Source organism: Chlorocebus sabaeus, chromosome 13 (genome assembly GCF_047675955.1).
Source record: "Chlorocebus sabaeus isolate Y175 chromosome 13, mChlSab1.0.hap1, whole genome shotgun sequence".
Classification (NCBI taxonomy): Eukaryota; Metazoa; Chordata; class Mammalia; order Primates; family Cercopithecidae; genus Chlorocebus; species Chlorocebus sabaeus.
The window spans coordinates 58271486-58293752 of record NC_132916.1 but is presented as its reverse complement, the minus strand read 5'-3'; the positions used below and the strand labels follow the sequence as shown (position 1 = coordinate 58293752).

The following is a 22267-nucleotide window of genomic DNA, read 5'->3' as shown; positions in this document are numbered from 1 at the left end:
ATACGTGTAAAAATAAAATAAAAAGACACATTTCAAGTAGAAAAACATTTGGAAATATGTGATAGAAAGCTCATTTCCTTAATCTATCAAGAAATTTTCAAACCAATAAGAAAAAAGCCAACAACTTAAATTGCAACATGGATAAAGGAAAAATACTTCCATCGTATAATCATTTTGTATTTTAAAATTATATACATGTAAAACTTTTGAACAAAAAAGTAGAACATCATTATCCTGTGATAAACCACCTCTATATATATCTTCTCAGATCTTTTTTATGATTTTATTTTTCACAAAAAATGAATTATATTTTATGATAATCCATTTTGTCATCTAACATCATAAACATCTTTGAATGTCATAAAATTTTCTTCTATGACGTAATTGATGACAAAACAATTTTTCATGTTGTATATATTTATTCCTAGTTTTTTATTACTGTGAATATTCTCTAAGTAAAATCTGTGTGTCTATCCTTATTTTTTTATCAAATAAACTCCCTGAAACAGAATTGCTAAATTTAAAGGGTATATGCATTTTGAAGTCTTTCACTAATGCCTTTGGACATTCCTAGGTTGTTCTAATTTACACATTCTCAAACAGTATTTGGGAGTGGCTCTTTCGTTGAATTCTTGTCAATATTGGGTGTTACATATTAGGAAATTTTGACTAGACCACTCGAAAGATAATACTATTATTATTTTAATATTACATAAATGATTACAATTGAGATTGAATTTTAATATATATGCATATTGTTTTTTTTTTTTTTTTCTTTTGTGAGTTTAGGCATCTATTTAGAAGAAATTAATGCTGTGCCTACTTGGCTAAAATAACTATCTGGACTGATCATTTTGCTTTCCATAATCATGAAGTAGGTAGTCTTGCAATCAGTTTAACAACAGTGCCACAAATAGTATCTTGACTCATCTCTTAAATAGCTGCTTTTGTCGGGAACCTATATGTGCAGATTCACCAAGCAGTCATACAAGAAGGAAAGCCTGATGAATTTTCACAAAATTTAGATGGTTCTCCAGTGTTCATGCAGACAGTAGAGTTTTTACAATTGCTTCCTCTACTTTTTTTCTTATAATTTCTTTACATAATAAACCCGATAATTAGAACTCTCCCTTCAACCGGATTGGTTTCATTTCCAACAGTCAAGGGAAGACACAAACAGCTCGGTGTTACATTGTCAATTAAACCAAGGTGGAGGAGGGGGAGGGTGGGCACAGTGATAAATGAGCAGTCATTTCAATGTTTTCTTTCCAGCCGAAATCAGAGCCAGATTACACTTTATCTCACCCTGACTTTTAGCAAGATAGATAGCCACGCAAAATTTTCAGGTTCAAATAGTCTCCATCAAAAGGGCTAAAACCCTCATCTTCTGGCCACATTGAACTTTCATCTTTTTAACTCAAGGGATCTGATTCCTTTTACTGAATAAGAAATAATTTTATTCAATTTATTCTCCCAGTCTTAGGTCTTTAACCAAAATAAAGGCAAACAATTAAACATATTAACCTCACTGCTTCATGCGCAGCTTTTTAGATATTGTCCTATCTAAAAAGTGCTGTTTAAGATCCTGAAAGCAAAGTGATTAGGTTTACTTGTTATCAACAGGGGAGTTCTTGTTCAGAACTACGTATTTTAGGTATCTAAGGCTGCATATTCTGATAAAACAGCGTTGGCCTTAAAGCTGAGGCAGCAATAAATTACATTAAAAGTATAGACTTTCGGAAAAATAATTCATTTTGATTGCATTGCAGTTAGAAATTTACCTATTTATGTTTGTGCGTAGATATTTAATACAAATATCTTTGTTTTCAAAGGATTTTAATGTATCACCTAATATACTAACAACAGAAATAAAGTTCAGAAATACAGAATGAATGAATTTGGCGGTGGTTTGTTCTTTTCACATTAGGAGCAAGGCTTGCAGGGTTTTGGAGCGGATCTACTGCAGAGTCGCTGACACCAAGGGTTATCTGCTGTTAGGAACCAGTATATTTTAGTTACCTTTAATATTAAGTGGAATTAAATTTCACGTTGAAATCACTTGTCAGCGCAAAAAAAAAAAAAAAAGACTTCTAAACGACCTCTCAGATCTATGACCCGGATGCTGCCAGATCAAATGCCTTTTATCCAGGTGAACCCTTCGCGGGTACTGGGTCACCTGCAGGGTAACTGGGCAGGAGCTCAGATTTGGTGACCGTCCCAGAAACTGGGGAGAAGGTGCCCACGGAGAGTTAGCGGAAATCTCCCTTGGAGGCCTGGAGGCAGCAGTCCGAACCCTTCAAGCCCCTCAAGCCGGAGGGGGCACCCTGGCTGGCTGGGGCCGGCAGCGCTGCAGCCGCGCGTCCGCAGGTGAAGATGCGCTCCCGCGGGGCATGCACGCTCCCTGGGGTCAGCAGCAGGTGGGAGGATCCTACCTTCCGCCCCAGCACCGACCGCCTGAGGTCAGAGGGACTGTCCTCTCTTGCACTGCCCAATTTGTCAAGGTCCCGTATCGAATAAATAGCTGTCTCCCCAGACCTTTATAGTGACTAATCCAAATAAATCGCAGTCACTTTTACTGTGCGTTTCAGCGGGCAGCCTGGCTTTAATGGCTCTGCCTCCTAGACCTCCGGGGAAGACTCGCCGCGGCCTCTCCGCGATCCTCAGCTCCCCTGTCTGGCCTCAGAGCCTCAGCCTCCCCTCCGGGTTTCGTAGGGTCACTGGGAGCGGTCGCAGCCCACCACCTGCACCCTGGCACTATCTGCTGACTGGAGTTGCCCTCTGGGGTCCCCAAGGTTAAAAGCGAGGGTAAAGCCTCCCACCTTCCATGTGCGCCTGTCTCATATGGGCTCTCCTCTGAGATCTTGTTTACTCCCTACCTTTCCACCCTCTTCCCCCTGCTCCTCTAAACCTCCGAAATTCGAATTATCTTTCACATTCCACTTAAACCCCTTCGGCCAATCAATCCGGATGTTACCGATTTCCTCTGGGATCTTTAAAGCTTTGATCCGCAGGTTTACAGCTCCATCTTACGCACTCCCATCTTTCCCCTCTGGGATCCCTCTAGCTGCCTGCTCAAAATACCTGCTGGCGCCAGAGGAAATTCACATGTAACAGATACCCAGCGGGTGTGAAACCAGCACTCTGCTTCCAGGGTCGTTTTCCTCCTCACCTTCCCCATCAAATTGTCGATTAGTGAGTGCTAACACTAGGCATTATTGTGAATCATGAGTGCGGGGCTGGAAGATATGGAACCGCTTTAATAGAGCCGATGATTGCTAACTTACACGTGGCATCGAGCACTCCTCCCTCCCCTACTCAGGGCAACCCTGGGTGCCCGACGTCTGTAAAATTAATACGAGCCCCAGGATTGGTCCGCAGGTAGCTTTTGTAAAGGGGTCCAGAATGACTTAAAGCAAACTTCAAGATATCTAAAGTAAAAGATAATTATCTTTTAATTAGAAGCAGTTTTGCTTCTAAAACTATTACCGAAGTAGAAAAAAAATCAGAAGAAAGCAGCAAATCTCACTCATTTTATTTTGGTGAAAATAAACTACTAGGAAGACGTTACTTCTAGTAGATGAGCTACTACTAGATGTTACTAGGTAACATCAATTTTACAATGAATTTATTCCAGATGTCTTTTACATTTCATATATAAAGTGAATTATCCACGAAAATAACCACATTGTATGAATGCAGATGGCCAGGATGTTGAAACAAATGAAATTGGCTTCAGAGAGAAACAGTAAATAAAAGGGAGACACACTTTCCCTCCCTAAACATTTTCAAGAGTGCCAAGTAGGTTTTATTTGAACCAATAACCTTATTATAATATTTTTTTTCAAAAAAGCAAAAACTGGTGGTCCATTAATAACATTTTTTTATTGTTGTATTTTTCTCATTCAATTTATTATTTAATATCTGATCTTTTTCAAATTTTACACTTTACAAATCATTTGGCATACATGTGATTATCATCAAAACTGTTGAACTTTATAAAATACTGAAAAAAAGTATGTGTTGTGTTTATATTCCTAACATTTGAATTTCTTGGGGAGATAGTGGATAATCCCCAGTGATTTTATTTGAACATCTCACCTGACAATTGTCTTTCAGAGGAGGTGTGGCTCTGGAGTTGTTTCTGCCTGGCTCTGTCTTTATGCTGCTGAGCAGAGTTCTAGGCTCTCAGTAGAAGCTCACAGAATTCCTTTTGATTGATGGCGAGGGGTGATGGCCTATGCAAAGGTCTCTACTTCCAACTTCCCTGTCTGCTATGGCAGCTTCAGATTAGCTCAGTGAGTGTGGGGTGGAATTTTCAGTCAAGATGCATAATGCCTCATGGTTTACTTTCTACTGTAGCATCACTCTTACGGTTAAGAACTTATGGAACACTATTGAGGAGTTGCCTCATTATCGATTTTGGAGATCTTGGCCTATTTGTTATTTAGAGATGGATTTTAAACAGTGATAAAGATAAGGTACAGATCTACACTGAGAATTAGTAATATTTTCCTTTGGAAAAAGATCTACCACATTTCAGAGGTTTGGAACTGTTAGTGGAGCCAAGAATGACATATAATTTTTGTTACTTGAGGTCTTTCTCGTTTATCCAGTTTTCCAGTTTGCTTTTCTGCCAAACAAAAATGGCAGAAAACATCAGCATATGAAAATATTAACTAGAAGACAATATCGTCTAGGTTTTGGGAAAGCTAGAATGATTTTAAGGAGAATACCAGGGAAAGCATAAGAAATATTTTACAAATTACATTTAGATGTCAGTGTTACAATTGTTGTTTCTTGAACCTTTTAGAGAACATGAGGCATTAGGATTATCAAATTAGATTTCTAAGTTATCCGTCATGGATTTTTTGTTTGTTTGTTTGTTTGAGACGGGGTCTCACTCTGTCACCCAGACTAAAGTGCAGTGGTGCAATCACAGCTCACTGCAGCCTCAACCTCCTGGCCTCAAGGATTCTCCCACCTTAGCCTTCCCAGGTGCACGCTACCATGCTTGGCTAATTTTTGTATTTTTAGAAAAGATAGGGTTTCACCATGTTGCCTAGGCTGGTCTTGAAGTCCTAGGCTCAAGCAATCCACCTACCTGGACCTCCCAAAGTGCTGGGATTACAGGCATGAGCCACCAAGCCCGCATATGGAATTTATTTGATGGTTAAATTGTGCAAGGTCAGTTAAACTGATTGGATTTTCTCACTCCAGAGTTTGGTAGGTGGCAGAGCATAACACCGTTGCTTGAAATATTAACTTATCCTAAAAATAAGTCATTTTTGATAACACCTAAGGTAAAATTATTAGCTTCAGGTTAATAAAGCATAAAAACAAAGTTTCATTTTGTTAAAGTTGAGGTAAGTTATTATAGCATTAGAACAGACAAAAAACAACAACAAATGAATGGGGAATAAAATATTAAGATCAAAACAATAATTTAATGCCAATTGTGATAATTGTATCACTTTTGATTATCTTCTTTTGAAAGCAAAATTTACAAAAGTCTATTGTACTTTTAACTGTCTCAGTATTTTTTTTTTTAAAGGGAGAGATTAAGAAAAGCCTTAAAAACAGTTTAGAAATACAGGAATTACATTATCAAAAAAGTACAGCCAACAGTAGTTTTCTAGTGAATTTGAATTGTGAAGGAAATTAAGTAGGTAATGGTGCCTCCAAATAACAAATCTAATCTCAGATAATTATTCAAACTTCTTCTCCACATTTTCACCAGAAACCTCTTGCTCATTGGCAGTCACTCCTATTCTCCTCTCCCAACCCCAGCCCTATGCTACGACTAATCTATTTTGTCTTTATAGATTTGCCTACTTTAGAATTTCATATAAATTGAATAATACAAGTTGTGGTCCTTGATGGCTGGCTTCTTTCACTTAGCATATGTTTTTGAAGTTTATCCATGTTGTAGCATGTATCAGTAATTTATCCTTTTTAATGGCTGAATAATATTCCATTGAATGGATGCACCACATTTTGTTTATTCATGCCTCAGCTGGTGGGCATTTCGGTTGTTTCTATTTTTTGACTATTATCAATAATGGTGCTGTGAACATTCATGTCCAAGTTTTTGTGTTCTCTGCCTTGATTGTGTAGATAGCGCCAAGCATGACTTGGTCTGTATGTCCATGTGATATTATGGAAATTTGCTCCCCACCTTGAAGAAGTAGAATTCTAACCCAAGTTTTTCCTGTTCATTTACCAGGTTGAGAGTTGTTTTCTCTGATACATGCATGTGGTTTATCTCTAAGAAGTACCATAGGAATGAAGAGTTGTCTATTTATTTGAACCAGTTGGAAACAAGGGATCTAGAAAATAGAAAAATATTTGTTTTGTTTGCATCTAGGCAAATTAATATAATTAACCAAATTAAGTTACTTTCAAGTGTTAGGAACTAACTATATTTGCTTATGGACTTTCCATCTGGTACAATTTGGATGATTATTTTTTTATTCTGCTAATACCCAATTCTTTTCTCTTTTTTTTTTTTTTTTTTTTTGAGACGGAGTCTCGCTCAGTTGCGCCCAGACTGGAGTGCAGTGGCGTGATCTTGGCTCACTGCAAGCTCCGCCTCCCGGGTTCATCTCCTGCCTCAGCCTCCTGAGTAGCTGGGACTACAGGCGCCCGCCACCAAGCCCGGCAAATTTTTTGTATTTTTAGTAGAGACGGGGTTTCACCGTGTTAGCCAGGATGGTCTCGATTTCCTGACCTCGTGATCCGCCCGACTCGGCCTCCCAAAGTGCTGGTATTACAGGCGTGATAGACTGTGCTCGGCCTACTAATACCCATTTCTTGAATGCTTGCTATTGTACTTCCTATGCAGAAGGCCCCCGATTTACAATGGTTTAACTTAACAATTTTTCAATTTTACAATGGTGTGAAAGCAATATACATTCGGTAGAAACCACACTTTGAATTTCGAATTTTGATCTTTTCCTGGCCTAGGGATATGTACGATACCCTCTTCTGATGCTGGGCAGTGCAGCTCCCAGGTAGCCACACCATCCCAACAGTAAACAATAGATACTACACAGTGCACTGTAGTCAATAAATTACATGAGATATTCAACACTGTATTATAAAATAGGCTTTGCATTAGATAATTTTGCCCAACTGTAGGCTAATGTCAGTGTTCTGAGCACACTTAAGGTAGACTAGGCTAAACTATACTGTTTGGTATATTAGGTGTATTAAGTGCATTTTCAACTTATGATAGTTTCAGCTTACAATGGGTTCATCAGGAGGTAACTCCCATCGTAAGTCAAGGAGTATCTATATTCCCATAGAATATGCATCTTACACTTTATGTAATATTCTATTCCATTTGGTAAGCATAGCTTCTTTAACCTTTTTTTGGTTTGATCCTATCTAGGAATATTTTATTTCTATGGCAGCAGGCTTATTTATGTGTGTGTGTGTGTGTGTGTGTGTGTGTGTGTGTGTGTTTAGGAGGTTTAACAGAATACTTCTGGTATTCTGTCTTGCAATGGTGATGAATCTGGCTCCACCACGTATTTTAAAACAATGTTTCCAAAGTAGAACTCCAGGGTCATACATGGTATGATATTGGATTGTATGAATGGCTGTTAGCACTCATACATGTTCTATGTATAAAGGGGTTATACATTCATTCAACAGATATTTATTGATTTCCAACTATAGCTATTAAAATCTCTCTGCTTTAGGATATTATAAAAGTGTTATTTATTATTCAGATTCACCTAGCACCTCTTAGACTATCTGAGACCTTTTTGGAACTCAAAAGTTACATGGAACATGATCTGTAGCACACAGCAGTTTACTGTCTTTGAAATAACGAATGTAACTCCAACTGAATTAAGGTTTACATTGCACAGAGTGAATTATAGAGCTAGTGATTATTACTATATAGTTAATACACATTAATAATTGCAGATAATTCAGAAAACTTACTTTGGTAGTATCAGCAATGCTTTTGCAAAAGTCTCAATGTATATGATTTTTTTTGTTTGTTTAGTTTTGTTTTTTGATTTTTTTTGAGACGAGTCTCACTCTGTCACCTAGTCTGGAGTGCAGTGACGTGATCTCAGCTCACTGCAACTTCTGCCTCTTTGGTTCAAGTGATTCTCCTGCTTCAGCCTCCAGAGAGCTGGGACTACAGGCGTGTGCCACCACACCCAACTAATTTTTGTATTTTTAGTAGAGATGGGGTTTTGCCATGTTGGCCAGGCTGGTCTTGAACCCCTGACCTCAGGTGATCCGCCTGCCTCGACCTCCCAAAGTGCTGGGATTACAGGCAGAAGCCACTGTGCTTGGCCAAAAATCTCAACATATATAATATTTCAAACTAAATAAAGTAGATGTCTTTCAATTAGCAAGAAAGAATCTTAGATTCTAGTTATTCAGGCAACTATGGCATCAGGGTTAAAATAATAACTCCTGAAAAAGATGTCATTGACTCTTTTATAATCTCAGCAGTCCACATCCAGTATTATATCTTGTTTGAAAGAGAATATGGGCTTTCCTGGACTGTGTAAGCTGTACAGTTAATGCAATGAGATTCAACAGGATTTTAGAGCTTTCCAATTCCCTTTCTCTCATGTGTGATCTTGATTAAATGCATCTATATTCTAAACCTTGATGCAAGCTAATCCCTTACCTTGAAGTCCCTTTTTAAAAACCTGTACAGGCAAGAAGCGTGTTTTGGAATTGGGTACAGCTAGTTGTCTGAGAACAGAATTTTAAATATAGTAGCATGATTCTCGTGGTATGGAGTTCAGATGAGCATACTTCACTCAGTTGACATCTTATTGGCTAAAACTTTTTACTGTTTTGTCCTGACGAGCACTTCAAAAGATACTCTACACAGCAAACATTCCCTTGAGTGTTGGAAAGCTTGGTTCCAAGTGTGCTTCTACATGGAACCAAGGATATTTGGGTGTTGAATACTGTAGGAAGGTGCTTTGGTGCAATGAAGAATGTTGGAACTGTTTGACAAGGTACTTGGGCACACCAGACGTAAGCGTCTTCATTGCACAATTATTCTCTAGTAATTTTCTTTGCAAGAAAAGAGACCTGACTTCCTTTAATTGATATAAATAAACAATATTTCTTATAGCTGTGTATATTTATCTTCTTAATGACACAGAAATTTGTAACATAAATATGTTATTTACATATCACAAGACAAGTAGCATGTTGACAAACTGTCCTCAGAATAGAATACAGTAATTAATGTTTGTGTGTGTGTGTGTGTGAAAACACACACTTTTTTTTTTTTTGAGACGGAGTCTCGCTCTGTTGTCCAGGCTGGAGTGCAGTGGCCCAATCACTGCAAGCTCCGCCTCCCAGGTGCACCCCATCTTCCTGCCTCAGCCTCTCGAGTAGCTGGGACTACAGGTGCCTGCCACCATGCCTGGCTAATTTTTTATATTTTCAGTAGAGATGGGGGTTCCACTGTGTTAGCCGGGATGGTCTCAATCTCCTGACCTTGTGATCCGCCCGCCTCGGCCTCCCAAAGTGCTGGGATTACAGGCGTGAGCCACCGTGCCCGGCCTAACAAACACTTCTTTAATAATGACTTTTGAAAAAAATGGTGAAAAGTTATAAATGAACCATCAGTGTTCAAATGAGGTTTCTGTGATTTTTATAAAGGCATAGCATCTTACAAATACTACAAATTAGTTGGTGGATATTTAATATGATAGAAACTATTCCATCTGAATTTTCTAGGAAGGTCAAAGTTAATTTGATATTGTAACTCTTTTAAGCCAAATTAATTGGGTTATGTTTTCTTTTTTTTTTTCTTTCAACTTTTATTTTAGGTTCAGGGGATACATGCGCAGATTTTTTTTTTTTTTTTTTTTTTTTTTTTTTTTTTTTTTTTTTTTTGAGACGGAGTCTTGCTCTGTCGCCCGGGCTGGAGTGCAGTGGCTGGATCTCAGCTCACTGCAAGCTCCGCCTCCCGGGTTTACGCCATTCTCCTGCCTCAGCCTCCCGAGTAGCTGGGACTACAGGCGCCCGCCACCTCGCCCGGCTAGTTTTTTTGTGTGTGTGTTTTTAGTAGAGACGGGGTTTCACTGTGTTAGCCAGGATGGTCTCGATCTCCTGACCTCGTGATCCGCCCGTCTCGGCCTCCAAAAGTGCTGGGATTACAGGCTTGAGCCACCGCGCCCGGCCACATGCGCAGATTTATTACATGGGCAAATTTCACGTCGCTGGGATTTGTTGCATAAATGATTTTGTCACCCAGATAGTGAGCACAGTACCCAGAAGGTAGTTTTTTGAACTTCTCCCTCCTCCCCAACTCCACCTTCAAGTAGGCCCCAGTGTTTATTGTTTCCCTCTTTGCTCTCAATGTTTACCCCCTATTTATAAGTGAGAACATGTGGTATTTGGTTATTTGTTCCTGCATTAATTCACTTAGGATAATGGCCTCCCGCTGTGTCCGTGTTGCTGCAAAGGTCATTTCATTCCTTGTTATGGCTGCACAGTATTCTATGGTGTATATGTGCCACCTTTTCTTTAGCTAGTCCACCATTGATGGACATCTAGATTGATTCCATGTCTTTGCTATTATGAATAATGTTGTGATGAACATACATGTGCATATGTCTTTTTAAACTATAGATATTTTGACATTAGTAGCATGCAAATCACTTTCTAAAATCATTATATAGACTGTCTGATGGTGTCCAGTTAAACTTAAAAGACACAAAGATAAATGAATAAATAAGAGAATGAATGATGGAATAAATATACTATAAAATCCAGGTATCTGTTTCCTTTGTAGGAGGGAAGAACAAATTTATCATGGACTTTTGAATCTAATTCGGAAATTTGCATTTTATCTTGTCTCCTTGCACTATAAGAATACAAGTTACTATTATTACTACCTGGACAGTTAAACAGTTTGGGCTATTTTACTACACAGGCTTTCAAGGCTTATATTCTAGGGAAGAGGGAATGAATATTTGGAAGATAAGCGTGTATCTCATTGGGAATTTAAAATGTTTTAGTTTAATTCTTTTGTAGATTCTGTGTTAACGGGTGGGGGCTGGATCTTGATGAAAATACAGAGGACAAAGCAACTGTGGTAAACACTGATGTTCCCACTTTAGGAACCCGAGCTCTATTATTGTCTAACACCATGAGTGCCCAGTAAATGTCCAATGATTGCTTGAATAATTACTATGTGTTCAGATATACAACTCTGTGCTTTTGTGTGTGTGCACATGTGTGTGAAAAAAGGAGATTTAAAAGACCTTGAACTTGCCACTCTGTAGTAACTAACAAAATTAGGTACATAGTGCTCAAAATAAAATTTCATATTTAGGATTGTTAGAAGAATAAACAGAGAAAATTATTAAATTTTAAATTTTGTAATAGGAGACAGAATAAACTCAGTTTTCACTATAGTACAGTATTTTTTTTAGCAGCAATCCTTACAAAATACAACTGAAAATCAATTACATAATTTTTCCTTCAAGGAAAGAACTCTTTGGTTTCTATTACTCCTGTGTTTTTAATATCTGTGTGTATTTAAAAGATGGGTTAGGAGATCAATAGACAAGTCCTTGGAACATTAAAAACTATTATCCTAATTTCCTTCTTTTAAAAATATGCATATTTAATCTATTTTGGAACAATCTGAAAATTCAGGAAGCATAAAGTAACAGATAATTATAACCATGACTCAATTCTGATTAAATCTCATAATACGACTATCTTTCTTTTTTTAATGGTTGCCTATTCAATGTGCTAAGTAATTAACACCTTCTATATATTACACATGCAACAAAAGATTACAGGATCTCATTGTGCAAAATTGGTGTAAATGAATGTCTCTTAAGGCTTCTGTCATTTTGCATGGATAAACAGAAATAATAACAAGTATAACAAATAGACCAACATTTGCTTCTTTTATTTTGAAATTAAGGGAAATATGTCCAGCCGGTGGTAAGAGCTACACATTGTTTTATTTCAGAGGAAATGGACCTTTGAAGAATTATCTGTGTTCCTTTTGGTTGTAAAACTTTCAAAATATGTACTAAAACAAGAAATAATAAATTATTGTTGTATACAACTCTTTTTTTCCCAGGAAAGAACAGTGGAAAACTGAGAAATTATTTATTCAGTCCAATTGAATCACTCTTATGAAATAAAAAATACCACCCTAAGAAACCGTGACTTCTTTTATTTCAGATAACCCAAACCTGTCAGGGTAAGCCCAATCTACACCATCACTTAAAGCTGACAGGAAAAAAGACGTATACTATAACTTTTAGTTCAAAATAAATACCACTATGCATGTTTTTATAAATTAATCAAGTCAGAATTAAAAAATTATGTAGCATTCAATATTAACTGAACAATTCAGAATAGCAGGTTTTTGTAATTAATATTTGTACAAACTTCTAATAATTATTAAAATGGCCTTTATTTGTTTTTTCTGGCCACTGACCTATAGGATATAGTAAAAGAAGACAGATCAGTCTCTCTCCTGATAAGAAGAGTCACTAAGAGGAACATCTGCAACAACTAGGTTGTGAGGAATTTCTTTTTTAAATGTACATAAAAATATGTTAATGTACACTGCCTTGGGTAGATGAGATGTGTTATTTCTTTAATAAGTTTGAAAACATTTACAGAAAAACAGTTAACATAAGTACTTGTTTCTTTATTTCTTATAAAGGAATTAGTAAAAATGGAAGTTCCAGAAAATGCTAATTTCTTAGAATAAGATCTGTTTAAATTTTTCCAGGGCATAAAAAAACACTTAAAACATTTTTTGAAACATTAAATGTAACATACTGTGTTTTAGAAACTATATGAAAGCAACCTGGATTTAGAGGGTTTAGACCAAGCCTTTGAAGTATCTTAAATCTCCTTGAGACTAAAAGACTTGTTTATAACTAACAGTTGCTTTGTAAAAACAACATTATGAGATGTTTGAAAATTTTCTTGTTAAATTTTTATAAGAATATTTCGGTTGGGGAAGGAAGCATCTGTATTGCAAGATGATTTTTATTATTGATTTATTTAATCTCAGGAATGGAGAACAGGATGCCTTGCAGGGAAGTTTATCTGTGGCTTGTAAACATGAAGTGACTAAAAATATGGCATTTTCTATCATCTTTGGATGAGCCTAATAATTTCTCATCATGAGTATAAGACTAGTGATATGGCATCTTTAGTAGATTTTTGTGTGTCTTTTTTCTGTAAGACTACTGGAATTTAACCCTGGTTCACCCAAGTTTGAGAGTACACTGTGAGACTATTGAACAGATCAAAGCCACTAACAAGTAATTTTCTCCCAAGTTTTGCTTTTAAAGTGATCAGAATGTATTTAAAACAGATTGACATAAGAAACTTATTTGGAAATAAAGTCTGCATTAGTATTTGGAACGATTGATAGGGAGAGAATTTTTTTCTAAGAAAAACATTTCACTGTCTTGCTGTATAATAGAAGAGCATTTTTCACATTTGCTCTGTGCCTCACTCACTCTTGGCTATGTACTTTTGTAACATTGTCAGACTTTGCAAGAGAAGGTCAAGAAATAGAGGGAGATTCAACAAAGATTCCACATTTGAAAATGCCAAGTTCTTATTTCTCTACTGTGAATTAGTCTTCTAGTCATTTATTTCACTAGTTAAGTCCTCCAGGAAAATGTGAACTTAAATTTGTACCACTGTTGAATCCTAAAGTAATAAAACAGTTAGGTTTTAATTGAGAGATTTAGTAGAGAGTTCAATATACTTTGCATTTTACTTATATTATTAATATATACTTTAGTATATATTAATACTAATATATATTTAATAAATTTAATAAACATAAATATATTTAATATTAATATATTATCTAAATCTATTTAATGTATATTAATATATTATCTAAATATATAAATATAGATGAAGTGTACTTATTTTTTCTCTTTTCGGTCACATACGCATTCTAGAATTTTCAGAATTGGTTGCAGTGACCCCCACAGTTTTCCTCCTATTTTCTCTAGATTCATTATTCAGACTATTAACAACTTATAGCCTCCAATACTTTGTCCTTACATCTCAATAATAAATGTATTTTGGTCTATTTTTTTCTTTAGATTTTGAGGGCTTTATTATTACAGGGTAATAGTCCTAGATTTCTTAATATTTTGGAAATTCTATCATTAAATTACTGAGTGATTTGGGGAAAGCTGGTTTTTTTTGGGAAGAATTGCTTTGCATTTGGTGTTTAGTTTTGTGTTTTTAATCCTAAACCCTATACTATTGACAAATTGGATATATTTGTGCTTATGTTGAAAAAAATGATTTGAGATTAATCTTTTTCTTTTTTAAACAATCTTGCTCTGTCACCCAGGCTGGAATGCAGTGGCACGATCTTGGCTCACTGCAACCTTTGCCTCCTTGGTTCAAGTGATTCTTCTGCCTCAGTCTCCTGAGGCAGAAGTAACTGGGATTGTAGGTGTGCGCCATCATGCCTGGCTGATTTTTTTGTATTTTTAGTAGAGACAAGGTTTCACCATGTTGGCCAGGCTGGTCTCAAGCTCCTGACCTCAAGGTGATCCATCTGCCTCAGCCTCCCATAGTGTTGGGATTATAGGCGTTAGCCACTGTGCCCAGTCCTAATTGAAATTAATCTTATAAGAGTTATATTTCTACTTCTCTAAAGAATCAGTGTTTATTGAGTAAATATATTCATTAAAAAGGGCAGGCTATAAAAAATGCATTAGATATGATGTCATTTTTCTAAAAACAATATACACATAGGAAAAGATTTAAAAGGATTTACGTCAAGGTACTTGGTGGGTTTTAAGGACATTTCCCTTTGTATATCTGTATTTAGTAATTTTTCTACAGTGAATCTTAATTGATTTTATAAGTACAATACATTTTAAAAATAATTCATGTTTTGGAATTGAGTATAGAAAGCTAGCCACACTGGATCTTGATAGATTGAGGTACACTTTATACTTTGTCAGCAGTTAGGTCAGAAGCCACATCCTCATCTGAGAGCTGAAATTGAGTGTGGGGAGGATGATTATAACTCAAGAATTGTTGAGTGCTCAGCTTGTAAAGAACTCCAGAGCTGCTGCTAGGACAGTCTTCTCCTCCATCCTGCAGATGAAGTCACTGAAGCCCTAGCTATGAGGTCATGAGTCCAAGTTCACATGGCTACAAGGCTAAACCTGGTTTCAAGAAGTTCTTTACTTAGAGGTCACAGATTTGTGAAACATTTGCTGCTATGTCAGCTCTGCAGGCCTATGAATATTTAAGAATTTGGGATTCGTGTCTGCATTTAACAATCAGGAGTATTCATATAAAAATCCAGATGTCTAAGTTATCTTGAGAAAAATCTTGAAAAGCCATACTTCATGTTCTTTTCCTAAGGTAACAGGTGGAATGGGACACGGATTGCCCATTTATGAGGGGCACAAACTTTTGTTCTCCATTGATCTCACAAGAACCACCTGGCCCCATAGGCCTTGGAATTAGCAACTTCTGTATACTGGCCCCAAACAATGAAACAGTGAGAGCGTGATTCTTATTGATAGTAATTAGGATCACCAAACACCATTTCTCAGAATGTTTTCTCAGAATGCTTCTTTTCCTCCTATACTATGTCATTTGGGAATCATTACTGAAGAGTGAAAAAACTCATTACTGAGCTATTACTCAGTAATAATGAAGTTCTTATTAGAGTGAGAGGGTGATTCCTAAACAACAGCTTCGAGCACTTAGTGTCAGACTAAATTAGGAAACAAATGTGAATTTGTCAATCCTATGATACCTGGATAGTCAGAAAAGAGAAAGCAGCAGAGGAGATGGCTCTGGCTCATTGGGCTTTCCTGAGACGAGTTTTAGACAGCAGGAGGTAACATTGCCTTCTAAGTGTCTTTTTTCCCTTGACTCATAAACCTTCCACTTATATTCATTTATATAGTTATTAATACTTGATTTTTAACTCTGACAGCACCATGAAGGAAAGCACATGTTTAATCCACAATGTGAAAAATGCATTGCTAAGTCTCGACTTGAGTTCAAAGTCAAGAGGATGTCTTAGCTGTGATGTTATTTCTAGAGTATCCCCTCTGAAGGCAAATTATCAAGATTTGTTAGAGATACCTATTCATGTGCATCTTACTAACCCTTTTCCAAGATGGAAGCGGATTCTGAGATGGATGTTAGCATGACAATTAAGGGTAAATGGCAGGACATTTTACTCAAGAGGCAAAGAAAAGCCATATATGGTTTAAATGGGATGCCAAATAAGGTACTTGCTTTTCCCATACTTTATAATGCTGACACTTACATCTTGAAGACATTGTAAGTTTGGATTTGTTTGGAGGTTCCATTATACACTGTCATACATGCAAAAAATTTTATACGTGCTATAGTTAGAGATTCCAAAGTACTTTTGGTTATTTTATACTTTTCTAGAATAACTCTCATATGTTGGCTCTGAATGACCAGATGACTTGCTTACTGTAGATTCATCTTTATAGCTGCATTATTGAACTTGACCAGTTTTATTTGAAGGAAAATATTAATCTAAGCAGAAGCATTCAGAACATGTGGGTAAATCATTTCTCCCAGTACACATTCGTTTTGTTGACTTTAGTTCTCAGTGTCTCACCAAGCTGCCTCTAGCACCATTTTCTTGTTAATCTAAATAGAGAAGTCTTCTTCAGTCCTGCATGACTGTTTACAATTTTGCATGACTGTTGATCAATTTTGTTTGATTTTTAAAAGTTTTAAAATTTTAAATCAATTTTGTTTGATTTTTGTTTGATTTTTAAAAGTTGTTATTAAACCTAAAGAGAATACTTAATATTTAAAGCATGCCACTTTAAACATCTTTTTCCTGGTTTTATTCCTAATTTAATAATTAGGACATGAGAAACTGATTCCTAAATAGTTTTTGGCTTAAAATTACACACTTTTTTTTTTTTTTTACACAATGCTTAGCTATAGCTTTTGGCCAGCGTTTATTCCTTGCATGTCATTTGTGAATGCCTTCAAATAAAAAACGTGCAGAGTTGAATTTATATTTTTGGCTTCAGAGACAGCATAAAAACTGTTTCCATTTTAATTTTAAGCTAGTTCTGTAAAGAGATATAATGCTACTTAAATTTTAAACACATCAAGAATCTCAAACGGGCTGTGTTATGTTATCACATCTGGTCGTTCTTTGCATTAGGATTATTACTAATGTTTTGTAATGTTCACTACTTGAGCATCCAAAATCTCAATAACAAACCAAGACCCTACAGGGTCCCTATTCGAGAGATACTATCAAGAGTAAAGAATAGTATTGAAATACACTTTTGTCTTTAAGACCAGTTTTTAAAGTTTTGGGTTCACGGGTTTCTCTGAGAATCTAATGAAAGCTGTATAGCCTTCTCCAGAAAAAGGCACACACAATGGAAAAATCTGAATATTCAGTAAAGCTCTCATCGTGTCTCTAAGTTTATAGATCACAGGTTAGAGAGCCCTGTGACAAACTGATATAGATACATGTTCATAGATATGTATGTATGCACTGTATATGCTATAGGATATACATATATTTAATTTTTAAAAAAACTTCCTTTCAAATCTCCTCAAGTAGTTGAAAGCTCAAAAATCTTGGTTGCGTCTATCTAAGGATTGTTTACTTCCATAGAAGGCAGGTAGATGTACTGAGTTTTAGGAATCAATATATTAATGAAATAAGAATGTGTCTAAAACAAGCAACTGACCTAAAGGTAGGTTATCTAACTGCAGCTGTATGACACCATCATACCCTCATCCCTTCAACAGTTTTTGTCTTCTAGCATTCATGACATGCCAGTTTTCCAGATATGTTTATAAAAAAAGATATTATATTCATTGTCTTCAGTAACATTCAGATTAACATGTTTCTAATTTTACTTTTGATGTCTTCTCTGGATACAGGACAAATTGAGAAGTTTGTTGTATAATTCCAAAGTTCTTAGAAATGTCTTATTAGGTTTTTTCATAATTTTCAAGTATTTTGAGTTTTTATATATTTCTTTTTGTTTGTGTTTTCTGTTTTCTTTCTGTTATTGTCAGAAAACATACTGTGCATGATTTCAATCCTGTGGAATTGATTGTAATTTGGTTTTTATATAGCCCTTTTAGTTGAATGTTTTGGATGCACTTAAAAAGACTGTTCTGCCACTGTTGGTTATAGTGTTCTGCATATGTCAATTAGATCAAGTTGGTTGATATATCTTTACTGATTTTTGTCTATTTTCTCGATTACTGAAACTGGAGTGTTAAAATCTCCAAATATAATTGTTGTACTCGGTTGAGTGGTATTCCTCCAAAATCTATGTCTTCCCAGACCTGTGCATGTAACCTTATTTAAAAAGAAAGTCTTTGCAGGTATAAGCAGGTTAAAGTGAAGTGGGGCTGGATTAGGGTGGGCCATAATTCAATGATTGGTGTCCTTACACACCTAGAGATCTGGACACACAAGTAGAGGGGAGAAGGCTATGTGAAGAAGGAGGCATAGATTGAAGTTATGGTCAAGGAATGGCAAGGACTGACAGCAAACACCAGTAGCCTGAAGAAGGAAGGAAGGATCTTTCCCTAGGGCCTTTAAGAGAGCATGTCCCTGCTGATACCTTGATTTCAGACTTGTGGTCTCTATAACTAAGACAATAAATTTCTGATGTTTTAGGCACCCCTACCCCCCGAAATAAAAGGTGTTAGGATGCAATAATTATTTTGACAGATTTCTCTGGAAAGCTTTAAATTTTTTAGAAAGCAAAAATACTATCCATCACTATCCTGATAGCAATCAACATGTAGTCAGATGCTTTAGCTAGCATAGACTTTCTAATATTTGTATCAATGAGTAGGGTTGTAGTATTAAGATTTTCAACATGGTAGCAAATATTTGTCCCCTACACCTCCAATTATAAGGTCAAATTCAATAAAAGTAAGGACACAAAGATGAGAACCCTCATCCAAATTTTGACGTAGATTATTATTTATCAATCATCAATAGACTCTGTGCCAAGCACTGGGCTGGGTGCTGTACCTTTTGAGGATTCAAAGGTAGAGTAAAAGCAGTCCTGTCCTCAGGGTGCACTGGACACTGTGCGTGGGAAGACATTCAACCAGCGACACCGTAATATGGGCCATCAGTACTCTAATAACGCTGACAGGAGTGATGTTTCAGAAATACTTCTCAGTTTGTGTTTCCTTATTGGCTAGCTACGCTTTCTCTCCCCGCTCCTTGCCGATCTTAAGGAATCCGAGAAAAGGGCAGACCACAGCTACTCAGGAGAGAAGAGCCGTCTTGGTGAGACTGCAGCAAGAAGGGGAAGGTTGGTGGGCGTGGTGGCGAGTGCCTGCAATCCCAGCTACTCTGGAGGCTGATGTAGGAGAATATCTTGAACCCGGGAAGTGGAGGTTACAGCGAGCCGAGATGGCGCCACTGCACGCCAACCTGGGCGACAGAGCGAGACTCCGTCTCAAAAACAAAAACAAAAACAAAACAAACAAAAAGGCCGGGAGTGGTGGCTCATGCCTGTAATCCCAGCTACTAGGGAGACTGAGGCAGGAGAATAACTTGAACCCAGGAGACGGAGGACGCAGTGAGCCAAGATCGCGCCACTGCCCTCCAGCCTGGGCAACAAGAGCGAAACCCCCTCTCAAAAAACAAAACAAAACAAAACAGACAAAAAATCCTGCATTAGAATAAGTGCTAGTTCTTTCTTTTCTTTAAAGACAGGCAAGATGCAATGTTTTAATTCTCATTTTACCTAATAATAAAGGATGTACCGTTAAAATCAAGTAGGAATTTATCCTTGTCTTATTGTCATTTTTTAAAAATTGTGCTATTCTGCACAGGACCAGTTTCTCTAGAATGTTTCCTTGCTGACTTTTCCTCTAGTAGTAACAGTTATACTGAAAATCACTTGTATTCTTTTGCTTTATTTTACTGGGCACCATCAAACTAACAAAAGAGGAGAATAACAGAGAGTAGAAGAAGATGGAGGATTCAAGGGAATAGGACACCTGTGTCCTAACCTCCTCCTTGGTATAGATCCCAGGTTGGGGAACTCTTTCCACAAGCCCAGAGAGAACTGGTAACAAGAGGGCGGGGCGCGTGCGAGTTTCGATCCAGGCAGGGCCTCCTGGTGGAGCGCCTGGGATCTGACGGGCACCTGGCCCCCGGGCGGGCGGATTCAGCCCCTGGAGAGCAGGCGCGGGAGGAGCCCCGATTGATTCTGCACGGGATGGGCCAGGGCTCACCGGGCCAAAGGCGGCGCCCAGGCAGGGGGCGCGGATCCAACACAGCTCCTTCCCCGCCCAAACCGAATAAAACTCCCAGCAGCCCACAGAGAGACCCAGTGGAAAAGGCGCCCTCTGCCGGAGAGGCGCAGAGGGGCGGAACTGGAAGAGACAAAACACAAAACACCTGAACATTTATTCCAGCGACTAGAATACTTCAAGTAGGAGGCAGGGGGGACCCGTGCCTTGTCAAGTTAAAGCGGACAACTTGTTCCTTCTCAGCACACCTCACTCCCAACTATCCTGCAGGATGGAGGTGTATCAGGAAAAAGAGAGCAGCTGGATCCCTTACCTGAGATCTAAAGAGGCCACATTTTCTTTGCAAGCGTTCTTAAGTCAACTGGGAGGACAAAGATTGCCTGAGTGCTTGGCTTATAGGGTTTCATTTCTGTTTTCCAGTTGTCCCTGTAGGCATGGTCAATCTCTGCATAAACAAAAAGAATAGGTTTAGGAGTAAAGTATCCCTGAAATTAAGATTCTAACTGTTCCCTTTCTAAGTGTATTTTTAAAAGTCACACCCAATTTCTTGATGTTTTGGATTTATTATTATTATTATTATTATTATTATTATTATTATTATTAAAGACAGAGTCTCACTCTGTTGCCCAGGCTGAAGTGCAATGGTCCGATCATAGCACACTGCAGGCTTGAACTCCTGGACTCAAGCGATCCTCCAGCCTCAGCCTCTCAAAATGCTGGGATTACAGGGGTTAGCAATTTCTCCCGACTGCATTTTGTTATTCTAGTTGCGCAGCTTTGTCTAGTAAATGATGGAGGACTCAACAGAATAGGACACCTGTGTTCTAACCTCCTCCTTTTGGGTAGAGATCCCAGGTCGGGGGCCTATTCCACCTGCCGGAACAGAGAGGTGTGGCTGCGCGTTTCGGTCCGGAAGAGGCCTTGTATCAGTGGTAGTTCTCCCTGCCTTTGTATACCTCTTCTGTTAGTTTGATGGTGCCCAGTAAAATAAAGTAAGAGTACGACTGATTTTCAGTATAACTGATACTACTAGAGGAAAAGTCAGCAAGGGAACATTCTAGAGAAACTGGTCCTGTGCAGAATAGCACAATTTTTGAAAAATGACAATAAAACAAGGATAATTTCCTACTTGATTTTTAATGGTACATCCTTTCTTTATTATTAGGTAAAATGAGAATTAAAACATCGCATTTTGTCTGTCTTTAAAGAAAATAAAGAACTAGGACTTATTCTAGTGCAGGTTTTGTTTGTTTGTTTGTTTTGTTGTTTTTTGTTTTTGATGGAGTCTTGCTCTATCGCCCAGGCTGGAGTGCAGTGGTGTGATCTCATCCCACTGCAACCTCTGCCTCCCGGGTTCAAGCGATTCTCCTGTCTCAGCCTCCCTAGTAGCTGGGATTACAGGCATCCGCCACCACGGCCCCCTAATTTTTGTATTTTTAGTAGAGACAGGGTTTCCCCATGTTAGCCAGGCTGGTCTAGAACTCCTGACTGCAAGTGATCCACCTGCCTTGGCCTCCTAAAGTGCCGGGATTACAGGCCTGAGTCACCGTACTCAGTCTTTAGTGCAGGTTTCTACATTAATCTTTCTCTCCTTTGTTCTTGTGAGCTGACTATCAAGACCAGATTAGGATATGTGGTTGTTTCCTAAGAGACCTATGCTTGGGGGATGTGTGTTTGTTTTGGGAGTATGTCAGTATGTATGTGTGTGTGAGTACGGTGGGCAAGGGAAAGAAAGATGAGATCCACCCTCTCAGTTTAAGGTAGCCTAGGTCTCAGGAAAGAAATGAGGTATGAGCTGCATAACATTTGGGTAATGAAGCAGGGCTGTGAAGAACCAATAGGCCTCCAATATCTCCATTGATGGCCATAGGCATGGAATCAATGAAATGGATGAGAGTAGGTTCCAGGTCAGGATCATGACCAGGGAGTTGAGAATTCACTTTTCTTTCTTTCAGAAGACCAATTTTAATTTTTC

General features: G+C 37.7%; 1 long non-coding RNA gene across 1 annotated transcript in view; it reads right to left on the bottom strand.

The window, feature by feature from the left end:
- Positions 1–3517: 3517 nt before the first annotated feature.
- LOC119625189 (uncharacterized) overlaps positions 3518–22267 on the bottom strand; it is a 32817-nt gene continuing 14067 nt past the window's right edge. Inside the window, exons 2-4 of the long non-coding RNA XR_005241279.1 lie at positions 20606–20737; positions 3600–6326; positions 3518–3567 (exon numbers count right to left, since the gene is read on the bottom strand). This is a non-coding gene — a long non-coding RNA (uncharacterized lncRNA). The remainder of the gene's footprint in view (positions 3568–3599; positions 6327–20605; positions 20738–22267) is intronic.